This window comes from Oryctolagus cuniculus, chromosome 17 (genome assembly GCF_964237555.1).
Source record: "Oryctolagus cuniculus chromosome 17, mOryCun1.1, whole genome shotgun sequence".
NCBI classification, from domain to species: Eukaryota; Metazoa; Chordata; class Mammalia; order Lagomorpha; family Leporidae; genus Oryctolagus; species Oryctolagus cuniculus.
This window is the reverse complement of record NC_091448.1, coordinates 64,437,252-64,459,171: the sequence shown is the minus strand read 5'-3', so window position 1 is coordinate 64,459,171 and position 21,920 is coordinate 64,437,252. Positions and strand designations below refer to the sequence as shown.

General features: G+C 39.4%; 1 long non-coding RNA gene across 1 annotated transcript in view; it reads right to left on the bottom strand.

The window, feature by feature from the left end:
• Positions 1 to 673: 673 nt before the first annotated feature.
• The window catches only part of LOC138846304 (uncharacterized), a 50,219-nt gene continuing 28,972 nt past the window's right edge, over positions 674 to 21,920 (bottom strand). The window contains exons 2-4 of the long non-coding RNA XR_011383773.1: positions 5,257 to 5,340; positions 3,441 to 3,513; positions 674 to 1,184 (exon numbers count right to left, since the gene is read on the bottom strand). This is a non-coding gene — a long non-coding RNA (uncharacterized lncRNA). The remainder of the gene's footprint in view (positions 1,185 to 3,440; positions 3,514 to 5,256; positions 5,341 to 21,920) is intronic.

Below are 21,920 nucleotides of genomic sequence, written 5' to 3'. Positions count from 1 at the left end.
AGACCACATTTCTTTACACTTCCTTATCCTGGCTGCCAATAGTCAGTCAACCTCATGCCCATTGTACACATAATAATGGGAAACATTCTATAATGACTTCTAAAGTTTGCTTAGAAATGTTCCCTGTCAGTAAGAAAGTAAATTCACTGTTGTTCAAAGTACTCTATGGATATTTCCACCATAGCAGTCTCAAATATGTTATAGGGATACTCTTGGACAAAGCAAACTGTACTAAACAATCTGAATTTCTCCTGTGCTTACACAAGTTGCTAAAGCTACTCTTCCCTTACGTTTCATCTCTTTGAGATTTCAGTCCCACCCACCCCCTTGAAACCTAGTAGAGTGCTGATTTCTTCTTTGAACCCCTGTGATGCTTTCTGAGTCATTACTTTGGCAACTGCCTTACTGGACTATACTCTTCTGCACTTAACTTGTTCTCTACTGCTGAACAAATTAATGTTACCTGCTTTTTTCATATCACTTATAGACTAGTTAATGTCTGTAAAGTAATTACAAAAATCTGTATAGCAATAAATGTTTTGAATATTATATATGCATATATAATTAAAATATTATGGACATTCCAATTTAATCATATGAAGTATGATGAAATGATCAAGAACTAAGTATTAACTATAAATCATATATATAAATAAAGAGATGAAGAAAGGATAGTCGCCATGAGATATAGGTAAATTCTTATGGAAGCATACATTTGTGGGATCAGATTTTTTAAAATTTTATCTGCATATCTATTTTGATTCATTTATTAAGTAAAAATCAGAGAAGAAATATGATTTTGTTGGAAAATTGATTTAGTTCATATAAATAGAACTTGCCTACTTCAGGAGTGGGATTCTAGAGGAAAGAGTAATATTTGCACTCTTAAGAACTGAAGGGTTAGGTGACTGAGCCGTAGCTGAAGATCCGATGTAAGGAGCCAGTGGCCCATTGGTGGTTATACCTACCAGGATCCACAGATGAACTAAATAGTTTGCAATGGAGGTTTTTGAATCAGTGTATATAAATCTGAGAACAATTCAAATGTTTGTCCTTTTACCGTTTGCTTATTCATGCCGCTGGTTATTTCAACTTAGTCCACAATACTGATGTCTGTCTATAGGACATCTATTATTTCAGACTGAAGCCATTGGCCTTTGTTCTCCTTGAATGTACTCAGCTCCCTGTAACAGATATAAAGTATGTAGAACATTTGTTAAAAGAGAACATCAAAATATGTAGAGACACTTAGAGGGAATATGAAATAGCTCTTTATTGTTTCAATGGAAGCATGGTCTTTTAGATCAGGGGTTTAAAAAATTCAGTGTCCTCTGGAAATGTTCAGAATGTGTTCTTTACGTGAAAAGCTGGGAAAGAGTTTTAGTAAATATTTTTGAATGATTTTGTGAGAGGAATGTTTTTAATTACACAAAAATAGAAATGGGTATCTGAGGGGCTACAGGAAAGCTGCCACCTGCAATGTTCACATCCCCTATGGGCACTAGTTTGTATCCTGTCTGCTCCACTTCTAATCCAACTCCCTACTAATGGCATGGGAAAAGCAGCAGAAGATGGCCCAAGTGTTTGGGCCCCTTCTAAACACATGGGAGACCTGGAAGAAGCTCCTGGCTCCTGCCTTTGGACTGGCCCAGCTGTGGCTGTTGCAGCTATCTGAGGAGTGAACCAGTAGCTGGAAGATCTTTATGGTTTTTTTTCCAAGTTTTTTTTTAATTTGACAGGCAGAGTTAGACAGTGAGAGAGAGAGAGAGAGAGAGAGAGAGAGAGAGAGAAAGGTGTTCCTTCTGTTGGTTCACCCCCAAATGGCTGCCACAGCCAGCGTGCTGCGCTGATCCGAAGATAGGAGCCAGGTGCCTCCTCCTGGTCTCCCATGCGGGTGCAGGGGCCCAAGCACCTGGGCCATCCTCCACTGCCTTCCCAGGCCACAGCAGAGAGCTAGACTGGAAGAGGAGCAACCAGGACTAGAACCAGCGCCCATATGGTATGCTGGTGCTACCGACAGAGGATCAACCAAGTGAGCCACAGCACCAGCCCCAAGACCTCTCTCTTTACATCTCTGAGCCCTTTCTCTGTAACTCTGAATTTTTTTTAAGAACTCCAAATGAGTATCCAAAAATACTGAGTGTTCTGGAAATACTGATTTCTGGTGAGCCTCGCTCTATTTATGTGTGTAACACGCCTGCTGTGTTCCCATGTGTTCTCCTTAGATGGCAAGTATCTAGCTGTGGGATGTACACAAAGTATGCTGAGGATCATGTATTGTGAGCAATACATTGTGTTTGGAAGTGGTTACCTTGCAATTTCAGATTACTGAGTCATAGTTTAACACTAGCTCAGGAAGTGTTAGGATGTGGGCATGCCACAGAAAGGAGAAAACAGAACTCTAGGCAACAACAACACGAGAGATTCTAAATTTTCCACATAATGTTAAGCAAAATAAATTGTAACTATCACTATTAAAATATCTAACCAAATTAAAGACCCAAAAAGGGAGTGTGTGCCAAGCAAAACAGTTGTGCATTATCTTCAATAGTGGAAGGCATTGTATAATATAGACTCCATGAGAGGCACTTACTAGATACTTTATGTATCTTACATTATATAATTTTCACTTGCTTAGTACAGCAAGTCATTGATTTTTACACAATTTAAGAACATATGGTTTACAAATTCAAACTTTAGAGTTCGAAGACTGTTCTTCCTAGCTTTAAAGCTAGGCTTTCCATGTACAGTGATAATAGATGCTCACCAATTTTAGTAATGTGCAAAAGGTGGTAATTGGGTTGAGGTAAGAAAGTTGGTGCAGATTTGAGTTGAGAATAGGATGTATAAGCAGGGATTTACTAATAAAATGTGATAAGGGAACGCAGCATTTATCATAGGATCAGTGATGAGCTGTGGAACATTCCATGTGGGTATTTTATCTCTGAAATGACTGTAATGGTCCATGGTGGAGAATCTGTTTTCTTTGCATTTGAGAAAAGAAGAAGCACAATACAGAAAAGCAGGAATACACACGCAAAAGACGCGAGTGGTAAGCAATTAGGTTGAGAACCTGACTGTGGGTTTCTCATAATACAGGTGATTAAAGGCACGACCTGTACAGTTCAGATAGACCTCACCTGTATAGGTTCTTTTTCCTTTAATAAGGTTATGCCTGGTGCTTAATATAATCATTACTGTATTCAAGGAACATTGGAACACACAGGTTCAGGAGGACACATGTAGAGAAATAGGAATTGATTGTTAGCAGAAAGGGAAATAAAATAGGAATTGGTTGGCACTTCTGATTCTGGCTGATGGAGCTGGTAGAATTAGGAACATATTTTCAAGGTCATTCACTTAAGAATGGGGTTTATGGAAAAAAGATACAAAGTAACTGCAAAGAGTTTATGAAGAATGGAATAAGAAGCTAGATTTACCTTGGTACAAAAATGTGTGAAGCCATTTTGATAACGCACATTTTCCACGAACTTTTGAAAAACCTCTCGTATTCTGCAAGAGTCATTGCACAGGTGATGTTTTTGTTAGATAGTTTATAGTGAAGAGAACAGTCTTTGAAAACAGATGACAAGTTAACGATCTTGGTCTCTGAGTTAGTAGTTGTAGCTAGCTCTTTCTGCAAGGCCCATTACTTTACTGAGCATTATTTTTATTTTCTTGGGTTTTTAGAGCAAATAATGAAAAAAATAACAGTAATTAGTCCTCATCTGCTATGTCCCAGACAATACATGTAGTGATTCATGGGTGTTACCTTATTTCATACTCATAATATGATTTTAAGGTAAATTGTACTGTTGTCTTTTATAACAAATGAAGATTGAAATTTGGGTGCTTTTTTGAGTCCATACAAGTAGTAAATGGCAGAGCTTAGGCAGTCTTAATCTAAGGCCCAAACATTTAACACTGCTATCTAAAGCCTATTACTTATTACCTGAAATACAAAAGCATTAAACAAATATTAAGTTCTTTCTATCCAAATTATTCCAAACTATTAAGACTTCAGCACTGTTGTTAATGATTTCTCTAAGCTGTCAATAGGAAATTTCACTAATGTTCTGGTCTGTTTGGTTCTAGCACTGATACATTCTGTTCTTTGTAGCTGGTATTATTTCTCATGGAAATATAGATTGCCGGTCCCACAAATTTAGGAGCAGTCGTAGACACAAAGAGCATGGTGAGGAATGATGGGATCCAGATGCTGAATTTATGGAGAAAGGTGGAAATGGATCCCAGAACATATTTTATTTTCCCAGTGTTATAACCAGATTCAAGGATAGAAGAAAAATGAAAATAAAATGGCATCTTTTTATTTTATTTTATTTTATTTTGTTTTTTGAACTTTTATTTAACAAATATAAATTTCCAAAGTACAGCTTATGGATTACAGTGGCTCCTCCCCCCCGTAACTTCCTTCCCGCCTGCAACCCTCCCATTTCCCGCTCCCTCTCCCATTCCATTCACATCAAGATTCATTTTCAATTATCTTTATATACAGAAGATCAATTTAATATATATTAAGTAAAGATTTCAACAGCTTGCACCCACACAGAAACACAAAGTGTAAAATACTGTTTGAGTACTAGTTATAGCATTAATTCACATTGGACAACACATTAAGGACAGAGATCCTACATGAGGAGTAAGTGCACAGTGACTCCTGTTGTGGACTTAACAAATTGACACTCTTGTTTATGGCGTCAGTAATCGCCCTAGGTGGCATCTTTGATTTAGAAACAAAACTAGCATCCAAGAGGTGGGGTCATTGCTTTGGAATGTGTTTCTCTGTGAGAGAGTACAGTGACATGTTCCATTATCAAGAAAAATAAATGTTTTATTCTGATGATAAGATGCAAATAAATACAGAGCAACATGGGAGAACAGCTGATGCTACAAAGAGCAAGGCTTCTCACGGTCATATTTTAGGGACAGTAGAAGATGGGTAAGGAACTATATGCAAGGCAGTAAACCTAAGATACTGATTTTCATGAAATATTTCAGTTAATAGGAGCAAGTATGGACGATTTTTGCAAGATAAGCACTTAGCAGGGATGGAGGAAGCATTGGTTTCAGAAATAAAGCAGTAATGATAAAAAAGATCCCTCACCATATTTTTAAGGTTATGCAAAATAATTCAAATGTTGAGTTTCAAGATGCCTGGGAAAATAATGCAAATTGTCATTTTCCTATTGATGCTGCTATGCCTTCATGTATCAGAAGTTCTATTTAAATATTTACCTCTCATCAGCATTATGAAACATAGCATCCACCTCTTCATATTCACAAGAGAACTTATTGTAGGAGTTCTCTAATCCAAAATGACTATATAAAAAGAAATCTGAGTTATAATATATTGCATTTCAATAATGTAGTCAGTAACAGATACATTCCAAAAGCTGTTGAAACCCACCAATATTTAGAGATCCCCAAAACAGATATAATTAATCTGAATAATATACACAGCTGTAATTTATCAGGTTGACTCAAAGGAGATAAATCTTACTAAAGACATGGAATTAATCACAGTGACTCCAGATAGGATCCCATAAATCTTCAATACTGTTTTTAATTTTTCTAATATCTTCCTTTTTTGTTTTTGGTCTGATTGAAAAATTTCCTAAGATTTGTCTTCTAGGTTAGACATTCTTTCTTTTGCCTTATCAATTCTGTTTCCCAATTTTCTTATTTCACAATTAGTTCTTTATTTCTAATAATTTATTTTGATTTCTCTTTAAAATCCTCATTTCATGAGAAAATTTTCATTCTTCTTGTATGGGTTTCTTAAATCATGGATTTCCTCCCTATCATTTATGAGTAATCCTATTAATCTTGTGAATTGCATTTGAGAAATTCTATCAGTCTCTTCATCTTCATAATCTAATATTGAAGTGTTTATGGGCTCCTTAGAGGGTGTCATGTTGTCTTTCTTAATCTTGTTTCTTGAATTTTTGCATTTATTTTTAGGCATTTGTGGACATATTTGTTTTTTTTTCCTCTGATTGCTTTTCTCTGAACAATGCCTCTGTGGCTCAGTGGAGTATCTGCTCTTGCAATGTTAATGAGAAGCTTGTGCTGGGTGTGGCCAGAGAGCTCTGGTCAATGCTGCACGGTGGGATGAGTATCCTGGGTGATACACAGGTTGGGTGTGTTTGATCTCTTGTTAACATAAGGGAGGTATGGTCACTGTTGACATAATCTTCAGCTTTTCCCTTACAAGGTGAGCAATGCCTGAGTGTTAACCCTCAGTGAATGCAGCACTCATCTACACTTTTGCATTAACTGCACAAGAGATCTGTGTAGTCTTCACTGTGAACATGGATCCTGCTGCAGTGGCATACCCCAGGCAGTCAGGGAACTCTGAGCATGTGGATCTGCACAATGTGATTGCTCAGAGACCCAGCTACACCCTGAGCCTTCTCATGCAGTCAGAATTCTCACAGTCTCAGCAGTCAGGACTCCCACAGTCATAGAGTGCCAAGGAAGCACTCCACCCCCTAGCTTGTCATGTCCACAGGGAGGCTGAGATGTTCCCAGAGCCCGCTGCCACCTAGGCAGTTTGAGCCCCTGAGGCCCAGAGCCTGTTATGTTGAGAGGTTGGGGGCACCTCACAGTTGTATGTGGTTGTCCAGTGCCTTTTTAATCCCCTCAGCCAGAATCAAAGTCTGTGGAGAACGTGGGTTTTCCCCCTAGTAAAATCCCTGAATCATATGTGTGCACAATACCTGCTGTCTGCAGCTATACTCATTTTGCAATCATGCTGGTCACATACAAGTGTCTGCAGCCAGTATTAATGTCAGAATGGCTCCTCCCCACCCATTTCTGGGTTCATGCACAGAAGCTGTTGTGTTTGTCTCTACTGACAAGATGGCAATGTTCCCCACCAGTTGCACCTGAGACACTGCAGTTGCCTCTGCTGACAAGATGGTAACCGTCCTCGGTGCACACGCAAAACCTACAGCAACTACCACATACTTACATCAAAATGGTGCCCAAACTCTCTCATCAGTGGCCAAATGCCATTGTTGGGGGGGTATGGTGAGAGAGAGGCCCCTTTTCTTTTTTGTCTCAGTGAGCAGGCGCCCTGTTCCCTTCAGGGCTCTAGTCTGGACTCAAAGACAGTGCCGTCCTCTAAGCTCTCATTGTGGCTATATCACCAGTGTCACAGGCCACTTCAGTCTGAATTCACATTATTCTGCAAAGCTGATACTTTCTCCAGCTCATGGCTTCTGGGATCATTTTTTGTGTCTGTGCTGTTTGATGTGCCTCTGCACCTTCCACACAGATCTACAACACCTCTCCTCCTTCAACAGAATCTCCATTGTGGTTTTCCAACTCTCCCCTGAGAATGCCTTTCTCCACTTTTAAAATACTATTTCCCCTTGCCTACAGCAGACAGCCCTGCTGCTGTTCTTCCATCATACAATCTTCCTCTCTGCATTTCCTGGGAGCTGTGTGGTCTGCTAGTGCCCCATAGTACTCCAAGATGTCGAAGCCCTTCTCCTTCCCCTTCCCCTTCTTCTTCCTTCCCCCCTTCATCTTCTTAGTCTGTCTTCTTATCCTTTTCTAGTTTTTAAAAATTTTATTACAGTTATACACTTTTCATGTATTTTATATTATATACAGTGTAGGAACATAGTGATAGTTTCCACTCAACCCTCCCTCTTGCCCATTCTGCACACCTTCTTCCACCTGCCTCTCCCATTCCTGCTCTTAATTATGACAAAGACTGATTTTCAGCCTGCTGAATGATCATGAAGTTAACACTAGACTATAAGAGATCAACAAATAATATGAAGAAAAAAGTCACTGTTCCTCAACAGAAGAGACAAGGGCTGTAAACAATCATTGAAACTCAAAATGTCCATTTCACTCCAACACATTTCATTTTAGGTACTATATTAATTACCTCAGATCAGGGAAAACCTTTGGTATCTGTCTTTTTGGGACTGGCTTATTTATGTAAGTATAATGGTTTCCAGTGGTGTCCATTTTGTTGCAAAAGATTTTGCTATTTTATGGATTTCTCTTTTCTGGAGCTGAGTAGTACTCAAAAGTATATCTATAATTTATTTATTCAGGCATCCATTGATGGACACCTGGGTGGATTCCATATCTTAGCCATTGTGAATTGTGCTGCAACAAATATGGGGTACAGATAACTCATATGCTGAATTATTTTCAGTTGGGTAAATTCCCAAGTGGGGTGGCTAGAACATATGGTAGGTTTATATTCAGATTTCTGAGGTATCTCCACATTGTCTTCTACAGTGGCTGCACATTCCCATTAACAGTGGAACAAGGTAACTTTTCCCCCACATTCTCACCATCATTTGTTGTTTGTTGACTTCTGTATGAGAGCAATTCTCACTGGAGTGAAGTAGACTTCACTTGTGGTTTTGTTTGAGATTTTTCTGATTACTAGTGATCTGACCATTTTTTTCAAGTGTCTGTTGCCATCCTAATTTCCTCTCTTGAAAAATGGCTGTTCAAGTCCTCTGTAGATGTCTTAACTGGATTGTTTGTTTTGCTATTGTTGAATTTTTTAAGTTCTGTATACATTCCAGGTATTAACCCTTTATCAGCTGCATAGTTTGCAAATATTTTCTCCCACTCTGTCAGTTGCCTGTTCACTTTGCTGAGTATTTCTTTGGCAGTGAAGAAACTCCTTAGCTGGATGTAATCCCATTTTATAATTTTGGCTTTGATGGCCTGTGCTTCTGACTTTTCCAAGAAGTTTTTGCCTATTACAACCTCTCATAGAATTCCAGAATGTTCTGTAGTAAGTTGATGCTATCAGGTCATAGATTGAGGTGTATGGTCAATTTTGAGTGGATTTTTGGGTAAAGGGTAAGATAGGAGTCTAATTTCATACTTCTGAAAGCAGAGATCCAGTTTTCCAACACCATTTATTGAACAGACTGTCCTCATTTCAGGGATTGATTTTAGTTTCTTTGTGAAAGATAAGATGGTTGTAGATTTTGGATTGATTTCTTGAGTTTCTATTCTGTTCCACTGGTCTATCCATCTATTTTTGTACCAGTACCAGGCTGTTTTGATTATAATTGTCTTGTAGTATGTCTTTTTGTTTGTTTGTTTGACAGGCAGAGTTAGACAGTGAGAGAGAGAGAGAGAGAGAGAGAGAGAGGTCTTCCTTCCATTGGTTCACCCCCCAAATGGCCATTACGGCTGGTGCGCTGTGCTGATTTGAAGCCAGGAGCCAGGTGCTTCCTCCTGGTCCCCCATGCTGGTGCAGGGCCCAAGCACTTGAGCCATCCTCCACTGCTTTCCTGGGCCACAGCATAGAGCTGGACTGGAAGAGGAGCAACCGGGGCAGAACTGGTACCCACAGGCAGAGGATTAGCCTAGTGAGCCGCGGTGCCAGCCCCTGTAGTATGTCTTGAAATTTGGTATTGTGTTGCCCTGGCTTTGTTTTTGCTGTATAAGATTGCTTTAGCTATTTGAGATCTCTTGTGTTTCCATATGAATTTTAGCAGGCTTTTTTTGGATCTGAGAAAAATGTCATTGGCATTTTTATTGGGATAGCATTTTTATTGGGATAGCATTGAATCTATACATTTCTTTTAGTAGTATGCATATTTTAATGATATTGATCCTTCCAATCCATGAACATGGGAGATTTCCCATTTTTAATGTCTTCTCTCCCTTTTATGTTTTGAAATTTTCTTTCTCAGCTGGGCTGCAGGCCATATTATGGGGAAAATGGGGTGAGATAAATGTGCCCCCTTTACTTCCACTGAGTCTGTGAGTAGCCACTAGTAACTGCTTGCCTCTAGGGCTACAGTCCCAACTCACACCGTTTTCTCCCTCTGTCGACCAACAAGGGTTTCTGCAGTCTGGTCTCACCTCTGCCTCCTAGCTTCCACCTGCTCCTGCTCTCAGCTGCTGCCATCCTGTGTTGTGTCCATGTTTGTGCTGTGTCCACACCTTCCATATAGGTCCATGGCATTATACTTCCTTTGTAGAATTCCTAGTGTGGATTTTCTAATTCTCCCCTGAGAGTGCACTCCCTGTGCTTTTTTTCTTGAGATTTTTCCATAGCCTAGTACAGTATTCGTTCCCTATTATGTCATCTTGGAATCTTCCCAAGATGTAATTCTTCTTAATTGTCCCTATTATGTGGTGAATTTCTACAGAAATCATGCTTTTCTAGTACACAAAACACGGGTCAACAGGTTCCTCCCCACTGGCTTTTTGCTGCCTCCACAACTCAGTGCTAACACTGTAAGTGCACCAAAGGGTGTCCCCTCAAAATGAGAATAGGAAAGCTCCCCAAGTTCCAAATTCTATGTTAAGAACAACAATAGCATAGCAACACTTCTAAACACAAATGCATGGTGTGCCTCCAGCTGACTGTTTTATGACATCATAATTTATTATACAATCATGTATTTACAATATCACAGTGATGTTTTATGACACCATAATTGATTATGTAAACACAATGTTTTAAAACATCACAATAGTTGGTTTATGGCATGACAATACTGGTTTATGATAGCAACTGTTTTCATGACAACACACTTATGACCTGATAATACTGTTTTATGGTATCACAATTGATTATGGGGTCATAATGGTAGGTTTAAGATATCACAGTGATTTTTATGGCTTCATAATTGATTATGATATCACAATACAGATTTATAGTATCACAATGGTTTTAAACGACATTATAATTGATGTTAACATCACAATGTCTTAATGATGATGACATCACTATGCTGTTTTTGGCATAATGTTAGTTTTAAATATGTCACAATTAGGCCATCACAATGATTTTTAGGACCTCACAATTTATTATGACATCACAGTTTTGGCTTATCACATCACAATCACGATTTATGAAAACATAATTATGACAAAACAATAGTTGATTTACAACATCACAATGGTAGATTTATGACATAACAGTGGTGGTTTATGATATGACAACTAATTTGGTATCACAGTTGATGTCACAATTGGTCATCTTGGAACAATGACAGGTTAATGAAAGAATTGATTATGACATCACTGTTGTAGGTTTATAATTTCACAATGGTGGGTTTATCATGAACCAATTGATTGTAACATCATAATGGTTTTAATAAAAAAATGGTTTATATCACAATTTATTATGACATCACAGTTCTGACCTCACAATTGATTATGGAAAACAATGGTGTATGACATGACGGTTATGATATGACAGGTGATTATAACATCACATGGTAGCCTTATTAAATATTTATTAATTTACTTGAAAGACATTTACAAAGAGAGAAGGGGGAAGCAGAGAGACAGAGCTTCCATCTGCTGGTGCAGTCCCCAAACTGCTGCAAGAGCTATTGCTGGCCAGTCCAAATACAGAGGAGTCAAGAGCTTTAAGTGAGTCTCCCACATGAGCACAGGGGCCCAATTACTTGGGCCATTTTCTGCTTTCCCAGGTTCATTAGCAATGAGCTAGAACAGAAAAGAGCAGCTGATACTTGGACTGGCATCCACATGGGATATTGTCACAGGCAGCTATTTAACCCTCTATGGCATAATACTAGACCAACAGCAGTATACTTTTTACCAAGGAGGCAAGTACCAATGCCAGTACACTTGGTAAAGTGATAAGTATAAATACACAACTGATCAAAAAGATAGGGTAAGTGTCGAAGAGATTACACAAATAAGACCAGTATAAGCAAATAATGAAAGATAGAATCAAAAGGGAGAGAATGATCCTGTGGGGGAAGCAGGACACACAGCAGACTCCAAACGAACACAAGAGTTTTCCAGAATTAGATTCTCATCTAAGGAAAATCAATGAAATGCCAGAACTAGAACTCAAAGTAGGGATTGTAAGGAAGCTCCATGTGATGCAAGAGAAATGAACAGAGCAATGCATGACATGAATGAAAATTTCATGAAAGAGGTAGAAATCATTAAGAACAACAAAATAGAGATACTGGAAATGAAAACTTCAATCGGTGAAATAAAAATATGATTGAGAGTTTACAAAGCAGAATACATCAAGGAAGAAAGGATTTCTTAGCTGGCCAAGACTTTGGAAGTAGCCCAGTCACACAAAAATAGAGAGAAAATAATTTAAGAGAATGAACAAAGTTTATGTGAAACACAGGTTTAACGGTTTAAATGGCCAAATATTCATATGATAATGATTCCTGAATGAGGAGCAAAAGACAATGAGAAAGTATAAAATGAAATAGTAGTTGCAAATTTCCCAGGTCTTGAAATAGACATGGATAGCAGGATACAGGAAGAAGAAAAGTCCCTAAGAAGACTAAACCAAAACGATCTTCTCCAAGGAATATTGTAGTCACATTGTAAAAGATAAAGACAAGTAGAGAATCCTTAAGACAGTAAAGTGTCAAATTACGAAAAAAGAAAAACCAGTTAGACTAACATAAAACTTAGCCAAAACCCTACAGGCCAGAAGAGAGTGGGAGGATGTATTCAATGTCTGAAAAAAATCTTCCAGCTGAGAATATAACCAGCAAAGCTATCCTTAAGAAGTAAATAAGAAATAAGGGATCTCCCAGATAAGCAAAAAAAATAATTCACCAGCACCAGATCAACCTTCCAAGAAATTCTGGGTTCCCAGGGGGGTAGAATAGGGGAAGGGCAAGCTACTCTAGGCTATGGGAAAATAGTAAAAATAGGGGCTGGTTTTGGGGTGCCAGATTCTGTCCCGGTTGCTCCTCTTCCAGTCCAGCTCTCTGCTGTGGCCCAGGAGTGCAGTGGAGGATGGCCCAGGTCGTTGGGCCCTGCACCCACATGGGAGACCAGGAGGAAGTGCTTGGCTCCTGGATTTGGATCAGCACAGCGTGTCAGCTGTAGCAGCCACTTGGAGGGTGAACCAACAGAAAAAAGACCTTTCTCTTTCTCTCTCTGTCTAATTCTGCCTGTAAAAAAAAGAAAAATAAAAAAATATATAGGGGCTGGCACTGTGGCTCACTTGGTTAATCCTCTGCCTGTGGCACCAGCATCCCATATGGGTGCCGGGTTCTAGTCCTGGTTGCTTCTCTTCCAGTCCAGCTCTCTGCTGTGGCCCAGAAGAGCAGTGGAGGATGGCCCAAGTGCTTGGGTGCCTGCACCTGTGTGGGAGACCGGGAAGAAGCACCTGGCTCCTGGCTTCAGATCAGTGCAGTGCCAGCAATAGCAGCCATTTGGGGAGTGAATTAACTGAGGGAAGACCTTTCTCTCTGTCTCTCTCTCACTGTCTATAACTCTACCTGTCAAATAAACAAAAAAGAAAAGAAAATAGTAAAAAGAGAGACAGTATATACCCAAGGAAAAGTTGGAGGAAAAACTGCATTGAAGATTCTGCAGAAGAGACTTTTTGGATCTGTGTGGAAGGTGCAGATATGCAGCAATGAGCATGGACACAACACATGACCCCAGCAGCAGAGAAAAATGCCAGAGAAAGTGCCAGCTTGGAGAGCAAGAGAAAGTGCCAGCTTGGAGAGCAAGAGAAAGTGCCAGCTTGGAGAACAAGAGAAAGTGCCAGCTTGGAGAGCAAGGTGAGATCAGACTGCAGCAGACTGTGACACTGGTGGTTTAGAATGAGGGACAGCCTAGAGGGCTATACTGTCATTGAGTTCAGTCTAGAGCCCAGAGGGGAATAGGAAGCCTGCTCACTGAATTGAAGAAAAGGGACACTTCTCTCCCCCATTCCCCACCATGGTGCCTGGCAACCAGATGAGAAAGGGAGGGCATACTTTTGGACAAAAGCAGGTAGCAGCTGTGTTGGCTCTTGTGCTCACACCTCATGACTGTGTGAGTCTTGTGTGCTGAGAGGGTGCAGGGGGTACCTGGTTCTCAGGGCCATCACGTGCTCAGAGCTCCCTGCCTGCCTGGGGTGGGTCACTGCAGTGGTATATGTGCTCACATTGAGGACTGCACAGTTTGTTTTTGCAGTTCATGTGAAAGTGCAGATGAGCACTGCACACACTGAGGGCTAACACCTGGGCATTGGTCACATTGGAAAGGAGGAAATGAGGGTGTGATTACAGAGATAAGAATACTCCCCTTTCTGTTAACAAGAGATCTACAATGCCCAAATTGAAAGTCACCCTGGATACTCCACCCACCCTTTAACACTGACTCCCTGGACACACCCAGCACACATTCCCTGGGTACTCACTGAAACAGCAGAAACCCAACTAAACAGAGAGGCAGAGTTCAAAGCTAAAAACAATCAGAGGTAAAAACCAACAATTATCTTCAAAAATGCCTAAAAATAAGTGCAGAAATTAAAGAAACAAGAATAAGGAAGTTGGCACCAATGCTGTAGCATAGTAGGCTAATCCTTCGCCAGCGGCCGATAAGGGCACCAGTTTATGCCCCAGCTACTCTTCTGATCCAGGTTGCTGCTTGTAGCCTAGAAAAACAGTGTGAGATGGCCCGAGTTTGGACCCATGCACCTGTATAGGAGATGTGGAAGAGGTTCCTGGTTCCTGGTTTTGGATTGGTTCAGTATTGACCATAGTAGCCATTCACATAGTGAACCAACAGATGAAAGACCTTTCTATCTGTGTTGCCCTCTTTCTGTCTGTAGTTATACCTCTCAAATAAATAAAATCTTTAAAAAAGAATAAGGAAGACAACATGACTCCCCAAAGGATCCCAACACTTTTATATTAGAATGTGAAGATGAAGAGATTGATAAAATGCCTGAACCAGAATATAAAAGGTTAATCACAGGAATACTCCGAAGTATTCAGAAGGAAATTCACAAAGTAAAGAAATATATACATGACAGGAATAAAAAGTTTTCCCATGAAATTGAGATTTAGAAGGGAAATCAAAATGAAATCTCACAAATTAAGAATTAAATATATAAATAAAAGGTACAGTGGAAAGCATTAACAGACATGGTGAGGCAGAATAAAGAATATCCAATCTAGAATAAAAACCTTTGGAAATTTTTCAGTAAAGTAACATTAAAAAAAAGAAAGAGGAAGTTAGAAAAAGTATAAAAGTGTAGGAGATTTATGGAATGCTATCAAATCACCCAACATACAGGTCTTAGGACTTCCTGAAGGTGAGTACAAAGAAAAGATTAGAAAGACTATTTCCTGAAATAATTAAAGAAAATTTCATAATTTGGATAAAGAAAGGGATGTCCAAAGCACATAGAACACCTAATAGACGTGACCAGGAAGATTTTCACAATGACACATTGCAGTCAAACTTTCCATAGTAAAACATAAAAGATTCAAAAATGTGAATGAGAGAAACACCAGATTACTTTCAGAGGATCTCCTACTAGAATTAGCTGAATTTTCATCAGACTCCACAGGATATGAGAGAACAGACATAGTACAAGTAATAAGAAAAGAAACACTTAGAAAAAAATACCAGAGTACTGTACACTGCAAAGCTCTCATATATGAATGAAGGTGAATAAAAGACCTTCTATAACAAACAGAAATTGAAAGAATTTGTCACCACTCATCCAGCTTTACAAAACATGCTAAGGGTGCGCTACACACAAAAACACAGAAAGATAGTCATCATTATGAAAGAATATGAAGGCAGAAATTCCCCCAGTAAAAGTACAAAGGAAATAGAAAGCAAACAACAGGAATATTTATGGAAAAATAGCAGGGCCAAGTTGTTCTTTAGCATTAGGAACCTTAAATGTAAGTAGCCTAAATTCTCAAATTAAAACATATAAACTGGTTCAATGTATTTAAAAAAGGCCTGCCTATTTGCTGCCTATTGGAAACACACCTCACCAACAAATATACACACCGACTGAAAGTGAAAAGAAGGAAAATATATTCCAAATTAAAATAATGCAAAAAAGAGCAGGTATAGCTATCCTAATGTCAGACAAAATAGATCTTAACACAAAAATTGTTAAAAGAGACAAAGAAGGGCACAAAGTAATGAATAAAGATCAATTCAACAGTGACTATAATAAATCTTCAACATTTTAGTAAAATTTCAGATAATCAAAGATTTCTATGCAAATATGTCACATAACAAGTCAAGCATAAATCAAGATGGGAAGTCTGGAGAATTTCTCATTTCCTAGATTTTCCAGAAAGCTATCATTACAACATACAGGGCTCTCTCCTCTATTTTATTCCTACCAGTTCCAAAGACAAGAAGGAGTAAAATACATACACACAGCACATGCACACACATGCACACATAGGGTGGTAAGCAGAGAATCTAATTCCTTTTTCCAATCACCTAAGTTTTCCTTTAATTCACTAAAAGAAAACTGCAGATATCTTCATTGGTTTCCCTTTTTCTAAAGATTTCTGTAACCTTCATTGCTGCCATAATTATTTTTATTTTTGCATTTTAACATAATGAAATTCAAAAGCAGCTTCATAGTCAGAACACCTGAATACCTGTGTAACTGCAGGGGCACCTAGGTAAGAGTAGCTGCCAAATTCAGTGATCAAACTTTTTGAGTTCCATGACAAGCTATGGCTCACATGACATTCAGGATTATTTTTCAGAACATTGAAATTAGCCGTTACAATACAGAGAAGTGAAGACATGATGTAAAAGATAAAGTACTTGGTTTCATTAACATGTTTACCAATTCAACTCGCAAAATATTCCTCATTATTATTCATGCAGGTAATTGTGAAAGATAGTGCATAAATTAAATAAAAAATTATTCCTTCCCTTCCTCTCATTCTCTTATATTCTACAAAATGTTTTCCCTGGGACTAGGCCTTGAAAAGGCCACTAGATGTTAGTATGGCATGCATTACTGCCTACAATTTAAAAAGCTCAATTTGTCATGGTTGTAATTACATTATAAAAATGTCCACATGAGTAAGTCTAAAAAAGGTTGAAAACTACAGTAAATCTACTCTTGACCACTGTTTTGTGTTATGTAGAAGTCATAGATTTGGTAAAGCATTGTAACAATTTAGGAAAGCATCGGAATCTTTAAATTCTGGATGAAATTTATGTTTTAATCTACAAAATTGCATGAAGGCTTACTTCAGAGACCTCCTAGCATTCTAAAATTCCTCAAGCTGGACAAATCACTTTTAATATAGTTCATTATGAACATCATCCTTCAAAAGCACATCTTATTGTTTGCTCCGCATTTTATAATGTTAACCTACATAGGGCTGATCTTAATTATTCATGAAAATCAAACACGATAGGAAGACAAACCTGAGAGAAACATTTACAATGCAATAGCATAATTTGCTAAATTCATCAGTAACAGTATTCTCTTTTTTTAAAATATTTATTAATTTATGTGAAAGTCAGAGTCACAGAGAGAGGAAAGGCAGAAAGAGAGAGAGAGAGAGAGAGAGAGAGAGAGAGAGAGAGAGAGAGATCTTCCATCCAATGTTTAACTCAATTGACCGCAATGGGCACAGCTGTGCCGATCCAAAGCCAGGAACCAGATGCTTCTTCCAGTTCTCCCACATGGATGCAGGGGCCCAAGGACTTGGGCCATCTTCTACTGCTTTCCTAGGATACCTCAGAGAGCGGGATCAGAAGTGGAGTAGCCAGGTCTGGAGCCATAACACATATGGGATGCCAGTGCTTCAGGCCAGGGCATTAACCTGCTGTGCCACAACACCGGCCCCAACATTATTCTCTTTAAAAAAAAAACTTTCTTAAGTCTTTCTTCTCTTTATTTACCAATGGATTGTGGGAAATGTGCAATTTTATCTTCACATGAAAATATTTCAATGCACGATGATCTTACTTGGTGGAGGTCTTATCCAACTCTTTTCCATCCTATTGTAAAGGTTAAAAAAAAGCAGCAAACTAGGATGGAACTAGCTTGTTACCAGTCATACTGTCTGAAGGCTTTCAGAATATGTTGGTTTTTCCCTCCTTCTGTCTCTACTTTGTTCTTTCAGCTCACAATATGTAGGCTGGTGTGTTGTTAACATTTGTTCGTAGGAATAGTTTTTCTCCTGACTAAAGTCCTATCTCTCCATAGGTTGTTTCTCTATATAGTATTTGCTTGCTCAGTTCCTGCCTGATTATATCAATAAGTTCTTCTTTTAGCTTTGCTAACTCTTTTCTCATTTCATCTAAAATATCCTGCTTCAGTCTGTTATAGTAAAGTCCTTTTGTCCGGACTCTATTGGCACTGGGCTGTGATGAGGGTGTGGATGTTGGTCTTGAAATGACAGGTGACTTGCTGCCATTCATGGTATTTGTTCTTTCCCGAGGTTTTCTTGTTGGTTCGGGTGTGCTTGTTGATGAGGCCTTAGAGGTTACAGCCTTTCCCATTCCAGCTCCTTTTGTCTTTGCTGTTCTTGTAGTTACCTTCTTTGAATTTCCATTTCTTCTTGGGATGTGCCATTCTGAACTTGGGCAGGTTGTTGTGAATTTTGTCTAGGCAATGTTGGCTCTGTTTCTTGTTAATTTAATGATTCTAAGCCATGTGTCATGGCACTTGTGCAGCCACTGGCATCCTCTTTGCTGCCAAAGTTGAGATCATACACCTGTCTAGCATCTCACCACTGGTGGAAGGTCTGTGTAGCTTGACTGTATTTCAATCCTTTAGGAATGGCACAATTTATCACAACTTGATGGTTCTGAATGTGCTATTGTCTGCATGGTGATAGATGTGAAATCTGCTAAACCCAGCAAAGCCACCAGCTTCTTACTGGAATAATCATAAACCATCACAGCAGATTGAGAGATTGCTTGAGAGATGCTCTAGTAACTCATGGTGCCAGCAGTGCCAAGGCTTCCCCAGCAGCTGGGAGATGCAGGAGGCATGAGCTGAGGGAGTTTCTGCTCCAGGGGTAGGGGATGCAGCTAGGAGCCATGAAACAAGTGCCCAGCTCCTCCTTCAGTGGGCTTGGGGCTACACCATCTCCTCACACAAAGCTGAGGCACCGGCCATAATGTGAGAAGGTGGCAAGAGAAAGGCTGGGGGAGGGGTGAGAGGCTGAGGCATGGAGCGGGTCCCCAGCTTTTGCTGTCTCCCACCTTCTCCTCCTTGTCTTCATCCTCTTCCTCCCCTGTTCTCAGAGGTTCCTCATCTGCCCGTGGAGGGGTGCCCACCAGGGCTGTACACTAAGGCCGTGTGCAACCCCAAATCATTTCTTATAGTCACCTTGCATGTAAATGGACTCAACCTTCCAGTTAAAAGACACAGACTAGCTGGATGGTTTAAAAAGCAAAATCCATCTATTTATGGCCAACAAGAAACACATCTCACCAATAAAGATACACATAGACTGAAAATGAAAAGATGGAAAAAGATACTGCATCCTAGCAGAAACCAAAAATAGCTGGTGTAACCACCCTAATATCAGAGAAAATAGACTTTAACACAAAAACTATTAAAAGAGGCAAAGAAGGTCACTATGTAATGATCAAGGATCAATTCAACAGGAAGACATGACTATTATAAATGTATACACACCTAGTTACAGGACACCTGGCTATTTAAAAGAAACATTGAAAGACCTAAAAGGATGCATAGACTGCAATACCATAGTAATGGAGGACTTCAATAACCCTTTCAGCAATGGACAGATCAATGAGATAGAAAATCAACAAGGAGGCCAGCACCGCGGCACACTAGGCTAATCCTCCGCCTGGAGCACTGATGCACCAGGTTCTAGTCCCAGTCAGGGTGCTGGATTCTGTCCTGGTTTCTCCTCTTCCAGTCCAGCATCTCTGCTGTGGCGCGGGAGTGCAGTGGAGGATGGCCCAAGTGCTTGAGCCCTGCACCCACATGGGAGACCAGGAGAAGCACCTGGCCCTGGCTTCAGATCAGTGCGGTGTGCCGGCCGCAGCACACCAGCCGCCGTGGCCATGGGGGGAGGGTGAACCAATGGAAAAAGGAAGACCTTTCTCTCTGTCTCTCTCTCTCACTGTCTACCTATCAAAAAAAGAATCATTTAAAAAAGAAAATCAACAAGGAAATAGCAGATTTAATTGACACAATAGACCAAATGGATCTAACAGATATCTACAGAACTTTTCACCCCACAGTTGCAGAATAAACATTTTTCTCACCAGTGCATGAACTTTCTCTAGGACTGACCACATGCTAGGCCATAAAGCAAGTCCCAGCAAAATAAAGAAAATCAAAATCATACCATGCCTCTTCTCTGACCACAATAGAATGAAGTTGGAAATCAGCAACTCAGGAATGTCTACAATATATGGAAACACACAGAGACTGAAAAAAAATGCTCCTGCATGAACAGTAGGTCATTGAGGAAATCAAGAGAGATAAAATCTTTGGAAATTAATGAAAATGATGATATAACATATCAAAATTATGGGATACAGCAAAAGCAGTGTTAAAAGGAAAATTTACAGCAGTTGAAGCTTACATCAAGAAATTATAAAGGCACCAAATAAAATAGCTATTAATGCATCTCAAAGACCTAGAAAAACAAAAGCAAACCAAACCCAATTCTAGTAAAAGTAAAGAAATCATTAAAATTAAAGAAATAAACAAAATTGAAAAAGTATACAAAGGATCATCAAAATGAAGAGCTGGTTTTTTGAAAACAAACAAACAAACAAACAAAATTTGCACATCACTGGTCCAAACTAACCAAAAAGAACACAGGAGACTCATATCAATAAAATTAGAGGTGAAAAGGAAATGTAACAAAAGACACCACAAAAATAAAAAAGAATTCAGAAATTACTACAAAGAGCTGTATGTCAAAAAACAGGGAAACACAAAACAAATGGACAGATATCTCCACACATACAACCTACCTAAATTGAACCATGAAGACATAGAAAACCTAAACAGACCAATTACCAAGACAGAAATTGAATCAATAATAAAGATGCTCCAAAGAAAAGGCCACCATCACCTTACTTCCTAAACCTGAAAAAGATACAACAGAGAAAGAGAACTATAGACCAATTTCCCTGATGAACATAGATACAAAAATCCTCAACAAAATACTAGACAACCAAATCCAGCAACATATCAGAAAGATCATTCTCCTGGACAAAGTGGGATTTACCACTGATATGCAGTGATGAATCACCATTCATAAATCAATCAATGTGATACATCATGTTAAGTTGACGAACAAAAACCATATAATTAATCAACAGATTCATAGAAAGCGTTTGATAAAATACAATGCCCTGGCTGGTGCCGCGGCTCACTAGGCTAATCCTCCACCTTGCGGCGCCGGCACACCGGGTTCTAGTCCCGGTCGGGGCACCGGATTCTGTCCCGGTTGCCCCTCTTCCAGGCCAGCTCTCTGCTGTGGCCAAGGAGTGCAGTGGAGGATGGCCCAAGTACTTGGGCCCTGCACCCCATGGGAGACCAGGATAAGTACCTGGCTCCTGCCATTGGATCAGCATGGTGCGCTGGCCACAGTGTGCCGGCCATGGTGGCCATTGGAGGGTGAACCAACGGCAAAGGAAGACCTTTCTCTATGTCTCTCTCCCTCACTGTCCACTCTGCCTGTCAAAAAATATAAATAAATAAATAAAAAATACAATGCCCTTTCATGATGAAAACTCTAAGCAAATTGGGTATAAAAGGAACATCCCTCAACAACCATGGCAATTTATAACAAACCCATGGCCAGCATCATATTGAATGGGGAAAAGTTGAAAGCATCTCCACCATTATCCAGAACCAGACAAGGAGTCCCGCTCTCACCATGCCTGCTCAATATAGTCCTTGAAGTTCTAGCCAGAGCCATTAGGCAGGAAAAATAAATCAAAGAGATACATTGGGAAAAAGGAAGTCAAACTATCCCTATTTTCAGATGACATGATTCTGTATATAGTAGATCCAAAAGACTCCACTAAGAGACTATTGGAACTCATAGAAGAATTTGGCAAAGTAGCTGGATATAGAATTAATACACAAAAATCAACAGTCTTTGTATACACAGACAATGCCATGGCTAAGAAAGAACTTCCAAGATTAATCC